Genomic DNA, 19,882 nt, shown 5'->3' on the forward strand with positions numbered 1-19,882 from the left:
CTCCTTAAATAACAGAGGTAAAAAAAAAATTTATAATGGGAATATTTTGTTCATCTGCTTTATTATAAATGGAATAATTCAAGAGTTATGAGGGTATATTTTGAAAATGATTAGTTACAAAGCATACTATTTTTTAGGTGTGAGATTGAAGATTTAGGATTTTTCAGTATAAGTAATTTATGTGAATAATTCAAATGTGCTAAAATTAGTGAGTTTTAGGCTTCTTCAACACATTTGATGTATCTCCACACTCTTAATATTTGATGACTTTGGCTTCTGACCAAAAATCTCTTGCCTGTCAAGAAATCACAGTTGTAAAGCAGATTTTGTTAATAAGAGGGCCATATTCGTAATGTCATGTCCTGCTTCTGAAGCTGGAATATCACAATTTTTAGCATATAATATATTTTTAAAGATTTTTAAAGAGAATTCATGAGTTACAAGAAACTCAGAAGGTAATATTCTGTTGGAATTCCTTCTCCCCTGATCTGTAAACTATTGAAATTAGTAGTTTCATTTTATAGATAAAATATGGTAAAGTTATACATAAGTTTATTTTATCTATAAATTGTAGATAAATTTACTTTATTAATATAGAGAAAGTTATGCTATTCTTTTAAATACAAACATAACAGATGCACCTGCACACACTCACCCACAAACATAGGCAGGGATGGCCACGTAATTGTGGAGCCCAGTGCCCAGTGCAAAATGAACATGTAAGGCCTGTTCAAAAGCCGGGAAAAAAAGAAAGTTTTTTCCTTTTTTTTTTACAGTCTTTATTGACCCAAGAAAGGTTATTTTTATTTGCTATTTAATGTTTGGTTTTTGGTTCTCTAGGGTATAGGGATACTTTTGGACTTTTGGGAGCACATAGACCCTCACAGATTTCTTTAGCCTTACTCCATAACCCCCAGCCATCCTGCCTTGTACCAAGGGCCCCACCAGGAGTGGAGGGTGGCAGCAATTGCTGGGCTGTGGAGCAGGTGGCTGAGGACCTGTCCCTTGAAGGCACTGGGAGGCAGGACTGCATGTTAAGTCTAGGGCGTATGCTTTATTGCCCCATCAGACTTCACTTATCTACACAAATTGAAAGGTAAAATTGTTAAGACTTTCAAAACTGCGATAGCGGAGCATTAAAAGCCAAACACAGGGCTCCTTTCTGAGCGTGCTTCCTTTTGCCCAGTGGCAGGACGCTGAAGTTGCTCTTGTATGTAGTAAACATATACCATATAAAAATAATGGTGATTTTATGGCTTTCTTCAACTTTGGGTTAAAAACTGTTCATACAAAGGGTGAAGTGATGGGCACATTCTGCCCTGGGTGCAATCATTAAGAAGATGCATTGCCTCTAGAAATTTATAAAAAATAATAAAGCCAACTAAAAGTTGGTCTGCACCAGCAATTCTCAAAGTCAGTGATAATGTTTTTCATAAATTCGTTTTTTCTCTAAATCCTAAATAATTGCTGTAGTTATTGTTGAGTTTTAATAATATATGTGTATGTATGATTCAAATTAACACATTTTTATGACTAACCTTTGATAAACATTATATTCTTTATGGATTTAAACAGCAGATTCAGAATAAACAATGATGACAGTGATTGTAAAGACAGAGAACTAGAGTTACTTTAATTCTGTTATTTCATGTGATCACTTGGAATTTAAATTTTAAAATTATAACAATGAAACAGTGTGAATTGCAGGGGTTAATATTTTTGTTAGGTAAATGTAAATTTCATACATGAACTATTTCATTCAATTTGAATAGTAACTTTGAAATTTGTTTTCCTTCTGAAAATTGTCAGTTGCTTTAAAGAACAAATCAGGAAAATAATGATTATCACTGAAAAGTAATTTTGTCATATAGAGGACGGGGGCATTTAAAAATTATCTGGGTATCAAATATGCTAAGTGAGGCATTGAAAATATGTATGCGCTTTTGTACATTTACTGCTTTTTTTCTCAATGAGGTTTTAATCTGATGGTCAGTTTCAAGGCCCATTTGTCAAGTATACAAAACTTATTTATGTTACTAATCCTTCTGTTAGATATTTTGGTTGATAAAAGGTAAGTTCTGTGTTAGAAGAGTGAAGTGGAAAGACTCTTCCAGCTATAATATCCAAATAATTGAGATCAAAGGTAAGTAGCTTTTTTTTAGCTTGTCCAGATAATTATTTTAATTTTTTAAGGGTAGACTTAATTGTAGGAATTCAAATATTTCTCACTTATTTAATTGATTAGATTGCACTACTCTTCATGCGTGATGGAGACTTTCTTCTTCCTTCCTCTCTCCCCCATGTTTCCTCTTCTCTCCTTCTGGCAAAGGAGTACAAACATCCCCTGAAATATCTCTCCCTCATGGCACTTTCCCCTTTATGACTCTCATTCCTGGTGGAATTCCTGTGTTGCCTTCTCCACTGGTCAGAAGCTCTAGGAGAGCGAGGGCTGTGTCCCTGGCCCTGCCACTGAGCCTTTCAGGTAGCAGGTGCTCAGTAATTACTATTTGGATACAGGTAAATTGAATTAGCACTTGCTTCTTCTCAGTTTTTAAAATTAAAATGGCAATGTGCCTGAAGCAATTAATTTGTAATTATTTATTTATATGATAACTGTGGAGAAAATGTAGGGAAGGTTAATAGTGAGAACAGGAATACAAGAAAGAGCGAGCACAGAGGTGAGAAAACTTGTTCTGTGGGTGATCTAAGAATATTTATATATTGCTTTTTCCCAAGGCATAATGTTAAGTACTTGTTGAGGAAGGCATTTTTCTTCAGGGAATGAAAGACTTACCATGTGTGTGGGTAATGTCTGGTGACCTGCCCTCATGTTGGTGGAGAGATGAGAGCAGGAGTTAAGTTATACAGCGGTGGTTCACAGGATCAGAAACCCATTTATATATTAACATTTTATTGATAAGTACAACCTATTAATAAACAAAAATATGCATTTATATCATTATGAAAAGCACTCAAAAGCGGTATAATAGTTCCTTTTTATATAAAAGTGCAGAATTTTAGGCTTAATGTGACTATCTGACCAAGCCAATGAATATTGGAATTAAAAAGCAGGAACCAATCTGGAAAAACTGTGGGGTGGGTGTATTATCAGAACACATCCTCTAGGTTTCTATCACCAATAATGCTTCTCTATAACTGTTTCTTCAGCTTTAACGGAAGGGAATGTACTTCCCTGAAACTAGCTGAACTCAAAACTTTCTCAGTTTGCTCAAAAATTTTAGGACAACTCTCATACCTAAGTCCTCAACTTCCTAGTTTAAGGAATGTTGTGTCTCATTTGGTGGGCCTGATTTGCTTTTCACATTAGTTTGGAGCTTTTGTTATTAACCTATGTTGATCAAGTAAATGCTTAACTATAATTCAGATGCAGTAAAGATAACCAGGAGAAGTTAAAGCACAATTAACTCTCATCAGGATCTGTGGATCTTTTATGTGAATGTGACTTCAAGGCTTCAAATTTTGCAAGTTTATTGAGTCCAGAGCAGTTCAGTAGTGGGGAATAAACGCAGTTTATGTTGTTCTCAGGCTCAATTCATATGACCAGTTTGAGTCTAAATAACTTTACTTCCTTAAACAGATCAGCAAGTCTCGATCATTTTTTGACTGAAGCTCTAGGTTCAATAAGTTCAATGTCTTGTCACGTTAGTAAGAAATTAGCAGGATGTGAGTCCAGATGGGTCTATAAAAAATAAAACAGACAACCACCTAACCATATGATCATATATGTTTGCTCTAATATTTTCATTCTAAATATACATATATATTAGTTTAAATATATATATGTTTTCTATTGCTGCTGTAACAAATTATCACAAACTTAGTGGTTTAAAAACAACACAATAATTATTTTACAACTGCGTAAGCCAAGAATCTGACACAGGTGTCAATGGGTTGGAAATGAAAGTGTCAGTAGGGCTGCATTCTTTTCTGGAGACTGTAGGGAGGAATCCATTTCTTTGCCTTTTCCAGTTTCTGGAGATCACCCACATTCCCTGGCTCAATGCCTTCTTCCTCCATCTTCAAAGACAGCAGTGTCACATTGTTCTAACCTTGCTTCTGTCCTCACATCTCTTTTTCTGACCACAGTCAGGAAAAGTTTTCCACTTTTTAGGACTCATGTGATTAGATATGGCCCACCAATATTATTCAGGATAATCATCCCACCTTAATTACTTGTGCAAAAGTTCCTTTTGCTATGTAATGTAACAGTCACAGGTTCTGGGAATTTGGATATGGGCATCTTTGGGAGGCTCATGGCCATATACCTAGTACTAGTCTTTCCTAGTCTCTTCTGTGGAATCAGTATCAATCTTTACGTTTCAAATCCTTTGTAGTTAGTATCCTTTACTCACTTTATGTTCTATGATGGCAGATCACGTCTGTTTTATTTACTGTTTTATCCCCAGTCCTAGGCACAACGCCTGGCATTTTAGAAAAGGCTAAATTGTAGTTTTGAATGAAAGAATGAATAAAATTATTACATATTGTATATAGCAAGTAATGGAGAAAAAGCTTCTCCGATATTAAATGGAATGGGTTTCAAGCATCTACTAAATTTATATAATAGACTGCCTGTTGTAATAAAAGGTTTTATTTTGCAAAGTATAGGTCTCTTCTAAAAATCGATGTGAATATTCAGCAACAAAATTTTCTCATCACAGTCTCTTCACTTGAATCTACCTCTCGCTATGGTTTGAAACAGGATTTTTATTCATTGAAAAAATATACTCCAGGGAACATTCAGAATCAGAGAAAGTTTAACTTTTGTATTTTAAAACTTAGAAGTATATTTTTCTAAGATATTTCTGCTGATTTTGTTATGCCTCCAGGATTGGTTAGGTCTAGTCCATCTTCTCTGATGTACAATATAGTTAAGAAATTCTTCATGTAGATGGGGTGGAACAATGAGACTCTCTGAAAAAGGAAGGATCTTAGAGGGAAATCAGTTATTTTTAAATGGTGGTTTCTCTATAATTGGTGAAAATAGAGTTGGAGATGGGTGGCCATCATGCTTTAGTACTAAGAATCAGCAGACATGAATTTTTCCTGGGGGTGGGTTGAAATCATGTCAATGTTAACTTTGGATGTGTTGTTGAAGAGAAAGGAACTTCAGGTGATGTAGAATTATTATTGAAGATAACACTCAGGTTGGTATTTTACTATAGGGGGATGTTAGAGGGCTGAAGGAGAGATGGCATTGCTAGAGTAAATGAGTCAGGCCTGGCCTGCATGAAAGGACCAATTGGTATTTGTAGACCTCACTTGCCCAATATTTTCTTTTGGTGTTTTATGTGAAAGCGTATTGTTGGTTCTCATTATATATTTGTTGAGTGAATAAAAAGCAAATGGATTGGCTTTTGTCATTCAGAGACCAATTTCACTTGTATGTCTTGGGTTTAATGCGTTCCCAGTCTTGGGGAATTATAAGGATCCAATGAAGAAAACAAAGAGATGTTATGGGGTTTTTCTTGCATATAAGGCCTCCACCTCTCTCTTGAAAATCCATTTTGAAATTAATTTCAGCCTTATTTCTCATGATGTTGGGCTGAAGCAGTTAGGATGATGTATATGCAAATGACTATTCAAATACTAGAGACAGGTTAGAATTAAAATTCTAAAAATGTACAGGCAACTTCCACATCTATTTCCTTTTCTCCATTTCTTTGTTCATTCATTTGTTCTTTCCTTCCTTCATGGACTGCATATTAGAACTGATCCATTATTGGATCAGGTACACTGTATTAGACGCTTTACATTTTTATATTATTAAATTTGTCAATTACACCATAGTGGTGGCCGATTTTTGAGTGGTTGATTATGTTGGAGACCCTGTGTTTTAGTTTATAGATCTGAATTTTACAGCCTCAGTTAATGAAGAAGTAAGAGGAGGAAGATAAGTAAATAGTATCCAGTACAGGTTTGTACAATATTAGATATGCCAAAATCAGAGAGATGAACCAAACTCAGATTAGAACATGATATCGAGAATCTAAAAAAGAATGGGTATATGTATATGTATAACTGAGTCACTTTGCTGTACACCTGAAACAAACACAACATTGTAAATCAACTCTACTCCAGTAAAAGTTTTTTAAAAAAGAACATGAGGTTGAAATCTAAGAACATATAAAGGAATTATCAAAATCAAGGAGACTGGAGACAGATTTTGAAGCTGGGATATAGGAACCAAGAATTCAACAATTAGGGAGCTGAGAGAAATAATAAATGGTGGGGGGGGGTTGGTTAAATGGGCAAAAATTGGTTTTTTCTTCCTTGCTTTCTTTTCTGTGCCTGTTTTAAGGACTAGATAGTGGGCAGGTATCTAGTCTATCAATTGTTTTGGAAATAAGGTGGTAAAATACTATTGTTTCAGCTGATTTGGGGTCTAATCTTATTCCTCTCCTAAAGGTTCCTGAGTTCCTTCGAGGACTGATTATTAAATAATTACTCTGAGTCTTTCTTAACAAGCTAAATCGTGCTAATAATGATCACTTTGGGATTTAAAAGGAGCTTATGCAGTGCTCATCGGGGAAAAGGAGGCATCTAGATTCCTCTTTTGAGGGAATGAACCTTTTCACGGATCTCTTATTTGTGATCTAATGTTCTAATTTCTCTTAAAAGTAAAAGTTAATCGAGAGAGCCCTACAGAGATGCAGGCTACATGAACACATGATTACTGAATTAATAAGAAAAGCTAAAATAACAAAGGTAGGCAGCTATAATTATTTTTAAAAAGGGGAAGGGGGACTAGCTGGATAGAACCAGAACACAGGAAGAGAAAAAGGTAATTTGTGTAAAATAAAAATAACTAGAAATTAATAGAGGATATCCTAAAGTGGCAAGACAGTCTGTGCCGAGAACAGTAACAGGTGAAAGTCCCTAAAGGTTATATCCTCTAGGCCAGACAGCCTGAAGGCTGAGAGTCTTTTGTTTTCATCTTTTGCTTTCCAGCAGAGACAGTGATGATTTCTAATATTTGTGGTGCACGTTAGTCATTCACCTTGGAATTTTCTAAGTGATGAGAGTAGTAAAGATGTCTTTTGTTATGTTTGAGGTAACGTTTGGACCTAAGGATGGGGCCTAGTTGCCAGGAGAACCAACCATCTAATTAGAGGATTGGAACTTTCAGTCCCACCTTCCAGAACCCCAGGGAAGGGAGAGGCGCTGGAGGTTGAGTTCAGTCACTAGTGGTCAATGATGTATTCAGTGATGCCTATGTAATGAAGCCTCCATAAAAACCTAAAAGGACAGGGTTCAGAGAGCTTCTGGATTGATGTGGATGTGGGGAGTCAGGAATAGTGGCGAACCTGGAGGGGCATGGAAGCTTTTCCCACATACCTTGCCCTGTGCACCTTTTCCATATGGCTGTTCTTGAGTTAAACCTTTTATAATAAACTGGTAGTCTAGTAGGTAATAGTTTCTCTGAGTCTGTGAGTGGCTCTAGCAAATTAATTGAACCTGAGGACAGGGTAGTGGGAACCTGTGATTTATAGCCAGTTGGTCAGAAGTATAGGTAACAATCTGAACTTGTGACTGGCATTTGAAGTGGGGTGACATGGGGGAGGCAGTTTTGTAGGACTGAACCCTTACCTGTGGAATCTGGTGCTGTCTCGAGGTAAATAGTGTCAGAACTGAGTTGAATTGTAGGACAGCCAGCTGGTGTTCTGAGAATTGCTTGGATTCCCACCCCACCTTCTGTGCCCCGCCATACCCTGCCACATTGGAATTTGTACTAGAACCTTTTATTGTTGAAACATATTCAATATTTCTTAATGAATTTGTAGGCAGGCTCTGAATAAAAAGTTATCATACCATTGTAAGTTTAGGATCAAAGGCCAGCTTGTAGCTTTATTTCTGTGCTAAAGTAGGTTTAGCAGGGTCAGACACAGATGAGCAACTTGTGTAGTTGATTTGCTTGGCTATTGACTACACTTAATAATTAACTGGAGAAGACTGTTAGTGATCTACAACTTGCCCCACCCTATTTGGGTCCTTTTTTTAAAATCAGAAATTTTAATATGTTTTAAAGTCTTGTAACCATGATGAAAGAGCTTATTGAATTTTGACATGAATTTATTTGCTTGTTTTCTTATGGGAGATAAATTGAAACTAGATTTGCTTATGTTTTCTTTAGAGATAACTATCACAGTTTGTATATGAGAAACTCAACTAAGGTTGTTGACTGACAAAAGTTTATTACTCCAGAATTGTTTGCTTTTATGTCCCAGAGTAGCTTTTAAGTATTTTAGTTTGATACTCCTATAAACTTGAAGTAAATCTCTAGTTGTCCTAGTGGATTTAGGTTATGAATATGATTCAGTGTGAGGGCATGGTACCTCATTTGCAAAATACTTTCCTTTCATTTACATATGGCAAGGATATATCTGTAAACATTTTTATCTCCCTGTAAAAAGTTGTCTCCTATGTATGGTAGGCAGAATAATGGCCCCCAACGGACGTCTGTGCTCATCCTTGGAACTCATGCATACTTTACACGGTACAAGGGATTTTGCAGATGTGATTCAGTACAGGGATTTGTGATTTTCCTGGATTAAATGGGTGGGCTCAATCTAATCAATTAAGTTTTTAAACCCAGAGAACCTTCCTTGGCTGGATCAGAGAAAGATGTGATGGAAAAAGGAGAGATTCAAAGCATGAGAGTCAGTTTGCCATTGCTGGCTGTATGGTCAGGCCACTCAAGGTGGCTGTTCTCTTGCTCTCTGTACATCCCCTTTGCGACCAGTGCCTGCTTCACCTATATCTTACCCACCTGACTGACCTTCCTACATACTTATTCCAGGCCCCAGCTGGTGATTGTTCTTATCAAAGTGGTGGTGAGGGGCGTGACTGTCTGCTGCTTTCCCTGGTAATGAATGAGCCCACCTGATGTCAATTCCCCTATAACTGGCAATCCGCCCTTCCCCCCACCCTCCCGCAGTGAAGACTGACGCCATGTTTTGCTGGCCGTCTGCTGCGCATGGTGGGGTGTCCTCCAGGACCTTGCTTCACACAGGTAAGCTCCCCTCTCCATTAAACTATTGATGTCTCTGTTGCTGACTCCAGGCTCTTTCTTTGGTCTGGAAGCTGGGCAAGTACAGGGCTTGTAGGCCTGTCGGGTGCAGCCCGACAATTGGCAGAGTCAGATAGGAGACTGAGGAAAATCCTGTGAGCACCAAGACGTGGGGAAGTACAGGACGGGGAATGGAAAGTTACAGGGGCCTCCACTAACATGTGGGGCTCCAAAGTTGCAGGGGTAATCCTCAAAGTTGCAGGGAAATCTGGGGTGGCTATCTAATGGGGGGCCTTGTGGTGGCTGTCCTTGATTAATGGGGCTGCCAAGAGATCTGGAGAACAGTGGCCTCTAACGGCTCTGCTGTTGTATCAAAATGAGCCTTCTGTAATTGGTTAAGCTAGCTTTCTAAAGGAATTGTGCTTTTGAGATGTAAATGATCTACCTGGCCTCTCTGGACTTTAATCTTCCATGATCTCTAGAAGTATAGGAGAAAAAAGAGCTTTTAGGTAAACTCTATAGAAATAATTATGTTTTGGGAATGTCTGTCTAAAGTAGTCCCTCCATATTTTGGTAACTTGAAACTAAAGTTGAAAGAAGAGAATTCGTGGGCCATTTCAAATAGGATAAAATATTGGAACATTAATTGCTGGGAGGGTCTAAGTTTATCTACCTCTACCTGCTTAAGAGAGGGAGACTAAAGCATTGTTTTCCAATCAGGAAATGCACAATTACTTGCTTCTTGGTTTTTGCCAGAGATGAAGGTTTTCAAGGGTTAAGATTATAATCAGTCATAATTCTTGTAACCAAGTTTCTTTATTGATTACATTGTGATCAGGTGTTTAACTGTGCCTTTTAAAGTTTTTGTCATTTATAGACAGTTATTGTTTTATTCTGATGCTTTTTTGCAAAAATGCTTCATCTTCAAGAAGATTCATAGGAAGGACTTTTTGAGAAGTATAGGTCTCTGATAAATTACCACTGAACGGGGTAAGAAATTAAAGACTCCTAATGGAAAACCTGATGGCTTCGTAAAAAGTTAACAAAAGGATTGGTTACTGAGTGAACTGGTGGATATGGTAATAATGTTTATGGGGTTTGTCCGGAATGTCACTGGTTTTGATTTGTGTTTTCCAGGTAGAGGGAAACCCTTCTGCACAAGTTAGTTATGACACACAGCAATTCGGTAAACTATACCTGTGGGTAGAATTGAAGCATTTTTTTCTTTTCTCTCTTCCTGGTTCCTCCAGAAATTGGAGACTCTTGGGCTCTGAGCAGCCTTAGCAGGTGAATGGGAAAGACTGTCTCCTGTCATGTGCAGGAATCATGATATTTTGGGGACCTCTGGAAGAGAGAAATCCACTGGGGTGGAGCCTGATAGCAGGCCTTTGGCATGGCTTTCCCGTCCTTGAGAGGCCTTTTGAGAATTCAGTCTGACACTCCTGAGGAGTTCTACCACAGTCAGTTTGGAGGAGCCTGTATGGTCAATTGACCAGACTTGTTTTGCAAACAGATTAGTCTTGATTTGACTTGTTTGGTGGAGATGAGGGTAATTTTAGAGAGAACAATATTATGTTTCAGTGGATGTTAAATTCTAGTTCTATTAATTGAGGTCTGTATTTATGAAAGTTACTGTGTTAGTCATACTTCTGCCCTCATATTCTGGATAGAAAGAAAATTATCTAGTGAAATGGTCACAGAGTATAATGACTTATGAAATGTCACACTGCTTGCTTTAAGTTTGCTGCTAAAAGCACATGTACTATGCTTGTATGACAATTGGGTATAAGTGATAAAATGTATAGCCTATAAAGTGTTTCCCCATTAATATACCTCTCAGCATATTCACAAGATCTGAGTAGTTTTCCCCCAATGTGAATGACTAGGCAAATATAAAGGAGGCCTAGCTTGGACTATGGATCATGAGGGACATGATCTGAACCTGGGGTAGGAGCCAGCACCGCAGAATTGATGGATGGATATTTTGATCATCAGTGCTTTTCTGTTGAACGATTTGCAGTCAAAAGGGGAAATGATGGGAAAATCTGCATATACTGAGGTATGGGGAAGTCATTCTGGCTTATACATGGTTTAACTTAAACTTTACTGACCAGAGCAGCCTGTTTTGTGGCCTTTCAGAAATGCATTGTACATATGCTTTGGCCATTAATGAAGGGAATGCATTTGAAAGTCAAAATGGAGTAGCTGTAGTTCGGACATCCAAGGTAAAACTAGGTGGCCATTGTATATGTGATTTTGGACATGTTCTTGTATTACAGAAAACTTGAGTTTTCTGAAACTGCACTGCAGACCAGGACAGAAACCACAGGCGGGTGTGGTATTATCTCTGAATGCGGTTACCGCTTGTATTTTGCTTAACTGTCATGATCTCCCCTGTGTAGTACCTGTTAGTTGTCTTGCGTTTCCTCCCGATGAGGGAGGAAATCTGTTTGAGGAATGAGCTGCAACACTGACCTCACAAGCCTCAAGTGAGTCTAATTGCTGGGTCTGCAGCGAGATGCTGTGCTCACCTCCTCTGAACTTCCATGAGAAATCAACCCAGCTAATGTGACTAGGTGGGGACTACTGACAGTGGGGGGGGGGGGGAGTCACCATCTTCCAGTCCCATATGCTAATATGTCAGAAGCACCCCCCATTGGTAAATGGTACTGTACAACTGCCTGCCCATGAGCCCCCTGGGCTATGCTGTGTGGAGTAGAATAGGCTGGCTTCTGGACACACAAGTCCAACTAATGGGACTAACTTTTTTGTTTGGAAAGACCTAATGGGTTCACCCCTAATGTCACTCAACATAACATGGGGTGGCAGACCTGTACTGTGACTGCTGAGTCATGACTAGGCCAGGGCCTGCCCCTCCTGGGGGGTGGCTCGGGGTTTGTGAAAATCAGGGATGGCCTGTTTGTATTGTATTTGTGGTATATGGTTGCAGTGTCCCTCTACATACCTGACCCCAGGGATATTGTTGAAGAGGAGCCGGCCAAGATTGTAAGGGTTGTGCAGGGTATGTAAGGGTGGAGTATATGGCCAGGCCACTCACGATGGCTGTTCTCTTGCTCTCTGTACATCCCCTGCCTGACCAGTGCCTGTTTCACGTATATCTAACCCACATGACTGACCTTCCAGGTGAAATAAACTCTAGTTTAACATACTTCCAGACCCCAGCTAGTGATGGTTCTTATCAAAGGGGCGGTGAGGCATGTGCTTCTCTGCTGGTAATGAGCCCATCTGAAATCAATTCTCCTATAACTGGGAATCTCCCCTTCCCCTGGGAGTGAAGACTGCTGCCGTGTCCTGCACCGCACACAGTGGGGTGTCGCTCCAGGACCTTGTTTCAGATGGGTAAGCTCACCCATCCATTAAACTGTTGATGACTCTGTTGCTGACTCCCGGCTCTTCCTTCTTTCTTGAAGCTGGGAAAGCACAGGGCTTATAGGCCTGTGGGGTACGGCCCAACACTGGCTTTAAAGTTGGAGGAAGGGGGACATGAACCAAGGGTGGCTTCTAAACCTGGAAATAGCCCTTAGCTGACATCTAGCAAAAAACAGGGATCTCAGTCCTACAATTGCAAGGAACTGCCTCTTCCAATAACCCAAATGGTCAAGTAAGCAGATTCTCCGCTAGAGCCTCCTGAAAGGAACATGGCCTTGTTGACACCTTGATTTTAGTCCAGTTTCATACTTCTGACTTATATAACGGTAAGGTAATAAGTTGATGTTAAGTCACTAAATTTGAGGTAGTTTGTTACAGCAGCAATAGAAAATTAATACATGATCTTAATCAGGGGTCATATAGATACTATGTGAGCAACTTTGAAATCTTATGTGAGACGAATTGCTGCCGTTATATACTAAACATGTAGGTATATTAAATATGAACCGTGTATAAATCTCAGGAAAGGAAACCAGCTTCATAGAAATACCAAAATACTGATTTTGAATGTGCTTGTGTATCTCACATAGGATTTAGCATGAAGTAATTAAAATGACTGAAAATCATTTAATGGTGTAAACACCATGAACTGCTGTGGTGCTACACAATGGAAAATATGATTTAGTTTAATTTCTGAGCCAGTGCTTTCAATGGAAATATTATGCAAACTAGAATAATAGGTGAATCCAATATAATTGAAAACTTTCTAGTAGCCATGTAAGTAAAAGAAACAGGTGAAATTAATTTGAATAATGTATTTTTAGTTCAGGATATGCCAAATATCATTTCAACATATAGTCAACATGAACATTATCAGTGAGATAGTTTACATTCCTTTTTAGTACTAAATCCTTGAAATCTGGTATGTATTTTATATTTATAGTACATCTGGATTAGCCACACTCTAAGTGTTCATTAGCCACATGTGGTTGTGATATTGGACAGAACAGCTCTATACAGAAAAGTCTTCTCCACTACAGAGTTTCTGATACTTAACCACTTCCATGTTTCTGCAGCTTTAATAATGCTACTCCTGTTAGGAAAGGTAACAAAAGAAAAAAGACACAGAACACTTAGGGACACTAAGAGCTACCGCACCATGCTGTCATTTCTGTGTTAACCGGTAAAGTAGGCAACTGGTATTTTATAGTAGCATATTGGAGAAAAACAAAACTTTCCATATGTGGTAGATTATATTTTCCCAAAATGAACACCATAGTATCTCCCATTTTGCATATTCTTTGGTATGACTTTGTCTTTCCTCCATGATTAGTTGGAGTTTAATACCCTTCTTCTTGAAACTGGGCTTACCTTAATGACATGACCAATTAAATGTGACATAAGTAATGTTCTGGAACTTCTGAGGCTATGTCACAAAAAGCCTTGCCTTTCAGAGTCCAACTAAGCCTCTTGGAATGCTCAGTCTTGGAAACTCCCTCTCAGAATGCAGTTGCTATACCATAGGAAGCCCAGCCCACCTGGAGAGGTCACAACCAGGTAGGTGATCTGGTTGATAGCCTCAGCTGAGTTCCCAGATCAACAGCCAGTCCTGTGACTGTGCCATCTTGGATGTCTAGCCCATTCAGACCTTCCTATGGCTGCAGCTGAACCTTGACTGCAGCTGCATTGAGACCTGATGTGTGAAATCCTGGCCAAGACCAGTCAAACCTCAGAACCATGAGAGGGAATAAAAAGTTGTTGCTTTTAGCCACTAGGTTTGGGAATGTCTTCTTGCACAGAAATAGATGATACTCTGAATAGTACAGAATTTGATTGGCAAAGACTTTATTTTGAGAAAAGCATAAAGAATCAAAACTGCTCTAACACCGAATTTGAGGAACTGCCTAGAAGGTACAGAGGATGAGTCAGACTGTCCCCTTAGCCCTAGTGGTCAAGGGTTCTTAACAACAGCTTTGTAAGGAGGAAGATAAAAACTGATACAGTACAAAGTATAGATTTAGTTAATCTCCACAAATCTTTAATATTAAGTCCTGTGTTAAAAATAAAACCACTAAAGATATCCTCATAACAGATTTGAAGTGGGTAAAACTTACCTGTTAGAAGTCAAGATTATAGTGCCCAATGTGAAAACAAAACAAAAACCTAGGAAAGTGACCTTTTGCAGAATTTCATTTTAACAAGGCTTATTTGTGACTGGGTGCATTTTAGCTATAATGATGTATACAATTGCATTTAAGAAGTGACTTTGAAACGTTTCCAGGTGATCCACAATTGATTTTCCCAAAATGTGCATGATGATCACCTGCTCTCTTCAGTGACATTGAATCAGAATCACTGAATACTGAGTGATTATATAATTTATGCTAGAGAACTGTCAGAGGCAAATGTTTATTCAGCCTCTTATGGTTACTAAGTCTTCCTTCCTTCTTGGCAATTTTAAGCGTAGTAGCAGGGGCTCAGAGAAAGAAATATGCAAACCTCCACAAAGTTGGCAGTACTGTAAGTATGGCAGTTGGCTTACAACTGGGGAGAGAAAAATAATTCTTTGGTTTGGTGCATCGCAGAGATATGATAATCACTATTTATGATAATCATGTTGTCTTTTGTAAAAATAGAAGCTCTTTCTAATTTTATAACTCCTTTAGAAGAATTGGCTGCTCATTTTATCTTGTTTCTGACCTTTATATTAAAACCTAGAAGCTTGTATGGTAGAACTAACTGAATCTACTTGATGGTTACTTTTATATTGAGCTGTTTAGACAGTATGGGGAAACCCACCCATCTTCTATCAATTTGGGGTTATTACAGTGTTCCTCCTTTGGGAGGAATGCCTCCCAAAGACTTGAAATGAAGATTTAAAAAAAAAAAAACAACTTTTATTTGGAAATAATTATAAATTGAAAGGAAATTGCAAAGATAGTCCAGAGAGTTTCTGTGTACCCTCTGCCCAGTTTCCCACACTGGTAATATCTTATGTAACTGTAGTGTATCAACCCCTCACCACAACCCCTGGCATCCCACTATCCCTAACCCCTGCAAATACTAATGTGTTCTCCATTTCTATCGTTTTATCTTTTCTGAAATGTTTTATAAATGGAATCATACAGTATGTGATCTTTTGAGACTAGCTTTTTTCACTCGCCATGATGCCCTAGAAATCCATCCAAGTTGCGTGTATTGATAGTTTATTCTTATACCCATGGTATGAATATACCACAGTTTATTTTGCTATTCAGCTATTGTAGGACACTTTTGTTGTTAACCAGTTTTGGGCTATTACAAACAAAGCTTCTGTGAGAAGTTGTGTACAGGATTTTGTGTGGACATAAGTTTTCACTTTTCTGAGATAAGCACCAAGTGTGATTACTGGGTCATAATGGTAAGTTAATGTTTAGTTTTTAAGAAAATCCCAAACTATTTTCCAGAGTGGCTGTATTATTTTACATTTTCACCTACGAAGGGTGTAGTTATTCTGCATCCTGACCAGCTTTTGGTATATTTAATATTTTTATGTTAGTTGTTCTAACAGATGTGTACTCATGTACTCATTGAACATCATGGTTTTAATTTGTGTTTCCCTAATGGCTAGAGATATCAAACATCTTTTCATATGCTTATTTGCTACCTGCGTATACTATTCAGTGAAATGGTTCATCATGGGTTTTTTTTTGCCTATTTTTAAGTTGGATTGTTTGTATTCTGTTATTTTTGAGAGTTCTTTATGTATCCTAGATATGAGAAATTTTTCAGATACGGGGTTTGCAAATGTTTTCTTGCCGTCTGTAGCTGATAAAGGCAATTTTATCAGTTTTTTTCTTTTATGTATTGTAGTTCTGGTGTCTAAGAACTGTTCACCCAATTCTAGGTCCCAAAGATTTTCTTTAAAAGTTTTATAATTTTATGTTTTAAATTTACATTTTACATTTATGATCCATTTTGAGTTACTTTTTTTATGAGGTATGAGATTTTTCTCAAGGTTAGTTTTTAGCACTATTTGTTGAAATGGATTACCTTCTTCCATCCAGTTACTTCTGCATCTTTGTCAATGCTGCTGAACTATTTGTCTATCCATTGGTTAATACTACAGAGTATTGATTACTATAGTTTTATAGTTAGTCTTGAAATTGATTACAGTTATTCCTCCTACTTTATTCGCCTATTTCAAAGTTGCTTTAGTTTTTCTAGCTCCTTAGTTTTTTCATGTAAATTTTAGCATAATCTTATCTGTATCTACAAAAACTCTCTCTGTGGTTTTGATAAGAATTATGTTAAACCATGTATCAGTTTTGGAGAATTTGCATCTTTACTATATTGGGCCTTCCAATCCAGGAACACATGGTATGTCTCTGTTAGATCTTCTCTGATTTCTTTCGTCAGCATTTTGTACAAGTCCTGAACATGTTTTGTTAGATTTATACTTACTTGTTTCATTTTTTTTCAGGTACTGTAAATGATATTGTATTTTTAATTTCAATTTCCACAGATTCACCACTAGTATGTAAAGATACAATAGGTTTGTTTGTGTTTATCTTACATCCTGTAACCTTGCTCAACTCACTAGTTCAAGGTTTTGTGGGGTTTTTTGTTCTTGTTTTTAGATTCCTTATTTTCGATATAGATGTTCTTGTCATGTACACGTGGATATAGTTTTGTTCCTTTTTTATTGAAGTATAGGCTAGGACTTTTGATACTATGTTAAATAGAAGTGGTGAGAGTGGGCATTCCTGTCTTGTTGCTGAATTTAGAGGAAATGCTTTCAGCTTTTCACTGTTGAGTATGTTCTTACTTGTGGGCTTGTCATAAATGGCCTTTATTATGTTGAGATATGTTCTTTCTATATCCACTTTGATCAGATGCTTTTTCTGAATTATTGATATGATCTTGTGATTTTTATCCTTCTTTTTGTTCATGTGATGCATCACATTGATTAATTTGCGAATATTGAACCATCCTGTGTCCCTGGAATAAATCCAATTTGATCATGGTGTATGATCCTTTTTTATATATTGTTGGATTTGGTTTGCTAATATTTTGTTGAGGGATTTTGCATCTATATTCATCAGAGATATTGACCTGTAATTTTTCCGTTTTTAAAGTGTCTTTGTCTGGTTTTGGTGTCAGGGTAATGGTGGCCTTGTAGAATGAATTTGGAGGTGTTATGCCCTCTTCAGTTTTTTGAAATAGCTTGAGAAGGATAGTTGTTAGTTCTTCTTTATATGTTTGGTAGAATTCCTCTGTGAAGCCATCCAGTCCTGGACTTTTGTTTGTGGGTAGTTTTTTAAAATTATAAATTCAATTTTACTGTTACTGATCAGTCTGTTCAAATTGTCTTTTTTTTCTTGATTCAGTCTTGGCAGGTTGTATGTTTCTGAACATTTGTACATTTATTTTAGGTTGTCCAATTTGTTGGACATATAACTATAGTATTTTCTATAAAGTTTAGTTTCTCTGTGGTACCAGTTGTTGTTTTTCCTCTTTTCTTTCTTATTTTGCTTATTTGGATCCTCTCTGTTTTCTCTTTGATGAACCTAGCTAAGGGTTTATCAGTTTTGTTCATCTTTTCAAAAAACCAGCTCTTGGTTTCATTGATATTTTGTATTGTTTTCTTTTTTGGTCTCTGTTTTATTTATTTCTTCTCTGATCTTTATTATTTCCTTCTGTCTGTTGACTTTGGGCTTTGTTTGTTCTCCTTTTTCTCATTCCTTTAGATGGTAGGTAAGGTTGTTTGATTTTTTTCTTGTTTTTTTGGGTAGGCATGTATTGCTATAAACTTCCCTCTGAAATGCTTTTGCTGCATCCCATGGATTTTGAAAAGTTGTGTTTCCATTTTCATTTGTCTCAGGGTATTTTCTAATTTCTTCTTTGATTTTTTCATTGACCCATTGGTTTTTTAGTAGCATGTTGTTGTTTAGTCTCCACGTGTTTGTGCTTTTCCCATTTTATTTCTGTAATCGATTGCTAATTTTATACAGTGTGGTCAGAAAAAAATGATTGATATGCTTTCTATCTTCTTAAATTTGTTGAGACTTATTTTGTGGCCTAGGACACGATCTATCCTGAAGATAGATCTTGAACTTGAAAAGAATGTGTATTCTGCTGTTTTTGGATGGAATGTCCCATAGATGTCTATTAAGTCCAACTGGTCTAATGTGTCATTTAAGACCACTGTTGCCTTTGATTTTCTGTCTGGATGATCTAGCCACTGATGTCAGTGGAATGTTAAAGTTCCCTACTGTTACTGTATGATTGCCAATTTCTCCCTTTATGTCTGTTAATATTTACTTTATATATTTAGGTGCTCCTGTATTGGGTGCATGTATGTTAACAAGTGTAATGTCCTCTCATTGATCCCTTTATCATTATATAACTCCCTCTTTATCTCGTTATAGCCTTTGTTTTAAAGTCTTTTGTTGTATGAGTATTGCTACCCTTGCTTTCTTGTTGTTTCTGTTTGCGTGAAATATCTTTCTCCATCCCCTTACTTTCAGTCTATGTGTATCTTTAGCTCTGAAGTGAGTCTCTCATAGGCAGTATATAGAAGGGTCTTGTTTTTTATACAATAGCCACCTTATGTCTTTTGATTGGAGTATTTAGTCCATTGATATTTAAGTTAATTATTGGTAGGCGTGTACTTATTGCCATTTTATTACTTGTTTTCCAGTTGTTTTTGTAGTTCTTCTCTGTTCATTTTTCCTTTTCTTTTGGTTTCCTTGTGGTTTGTTGATTTTCTTTAGTAGTATGCTTGTGTTCCTTTTTAGTTTCTGTGTACCTATTGCAGGGTTTGATTTGTGGTTACTGTGGGGTTCATATATATGTTGATGGATAACTATATCTACTTGTTTTAAACTTGTAGTCATTTAAGTTCAAACGTATTCTAAACAATGTACATTTTTTACTCTCTTCCCCCACATTTTGTGTTTTTGATGTCATATTTTACATCTTCATGCTTATCCAGTAACTGTTTATTGTAGTTATGGTTGCTTTTATTGTAGTTATGTTTACTTTTACAATTTTTTGTCTTTTAGTCTTTGTTCTGTGGCTGATTCTCAGTCCTTAGTGTATAATTGCCTTTCCTAGTGGGATTTTCCCTTTCCTATAGATTCTACTTTGAGAATACTCTTTAACATTTCTTTTATGGTAGATTTAGTATTGATGAACTCTTTCAGTTTTTCTTGTCTGAGAAGTTGTTTGTGACTCTTAGTCTAAATGATAGTCCTGCTGGATAGAGTATCCTACATTGCAGGTTTTTCCCTTTCAGTATTTTGAGTATATCATGCCACTCCCTTCTGGCCTGCAAAGTTTCTGCAGAGAAATCAGCTAATAGCCTTATGGGGGTTCCGTTATATATGATCATTCGTTTTTCTCTTGCTGCTTTTAGAATTCTGTCTTTAACTTTTGCCATTTTAATTGTGATATGTATTGGTGTGAATCTGTTTGGAT

General features: G+C 37.2%; 1 protein-coding gene across 1 annotated transcript in view; it reads left to right on the forward strand.

Annotated features, from left to right (window-relative positions):
• The window catches only part of CTNNA3 (catenin alpha 3), a 1,581,444-nt gene that overhangs the window by 419,303 nt on the left and 1,142,259 nt on the right, over positions 1 to 19,882 (forward strand). The window lies entirely within an intron of this gene.

Source organism: Phocoena phocoena, chromosome 16, assembly GCF_963924675.1.
Source record: "Phocoena phocoena chromosome 16, mPhoPho1.1, whole genome shotgun sequence".
Taxonomy (NCBI): Eukaryota; Metazoa; Chordata; class Mammalia; order Artiodactyla; family Phocoenidae; genus Phocoena; species Phocoena phocoena.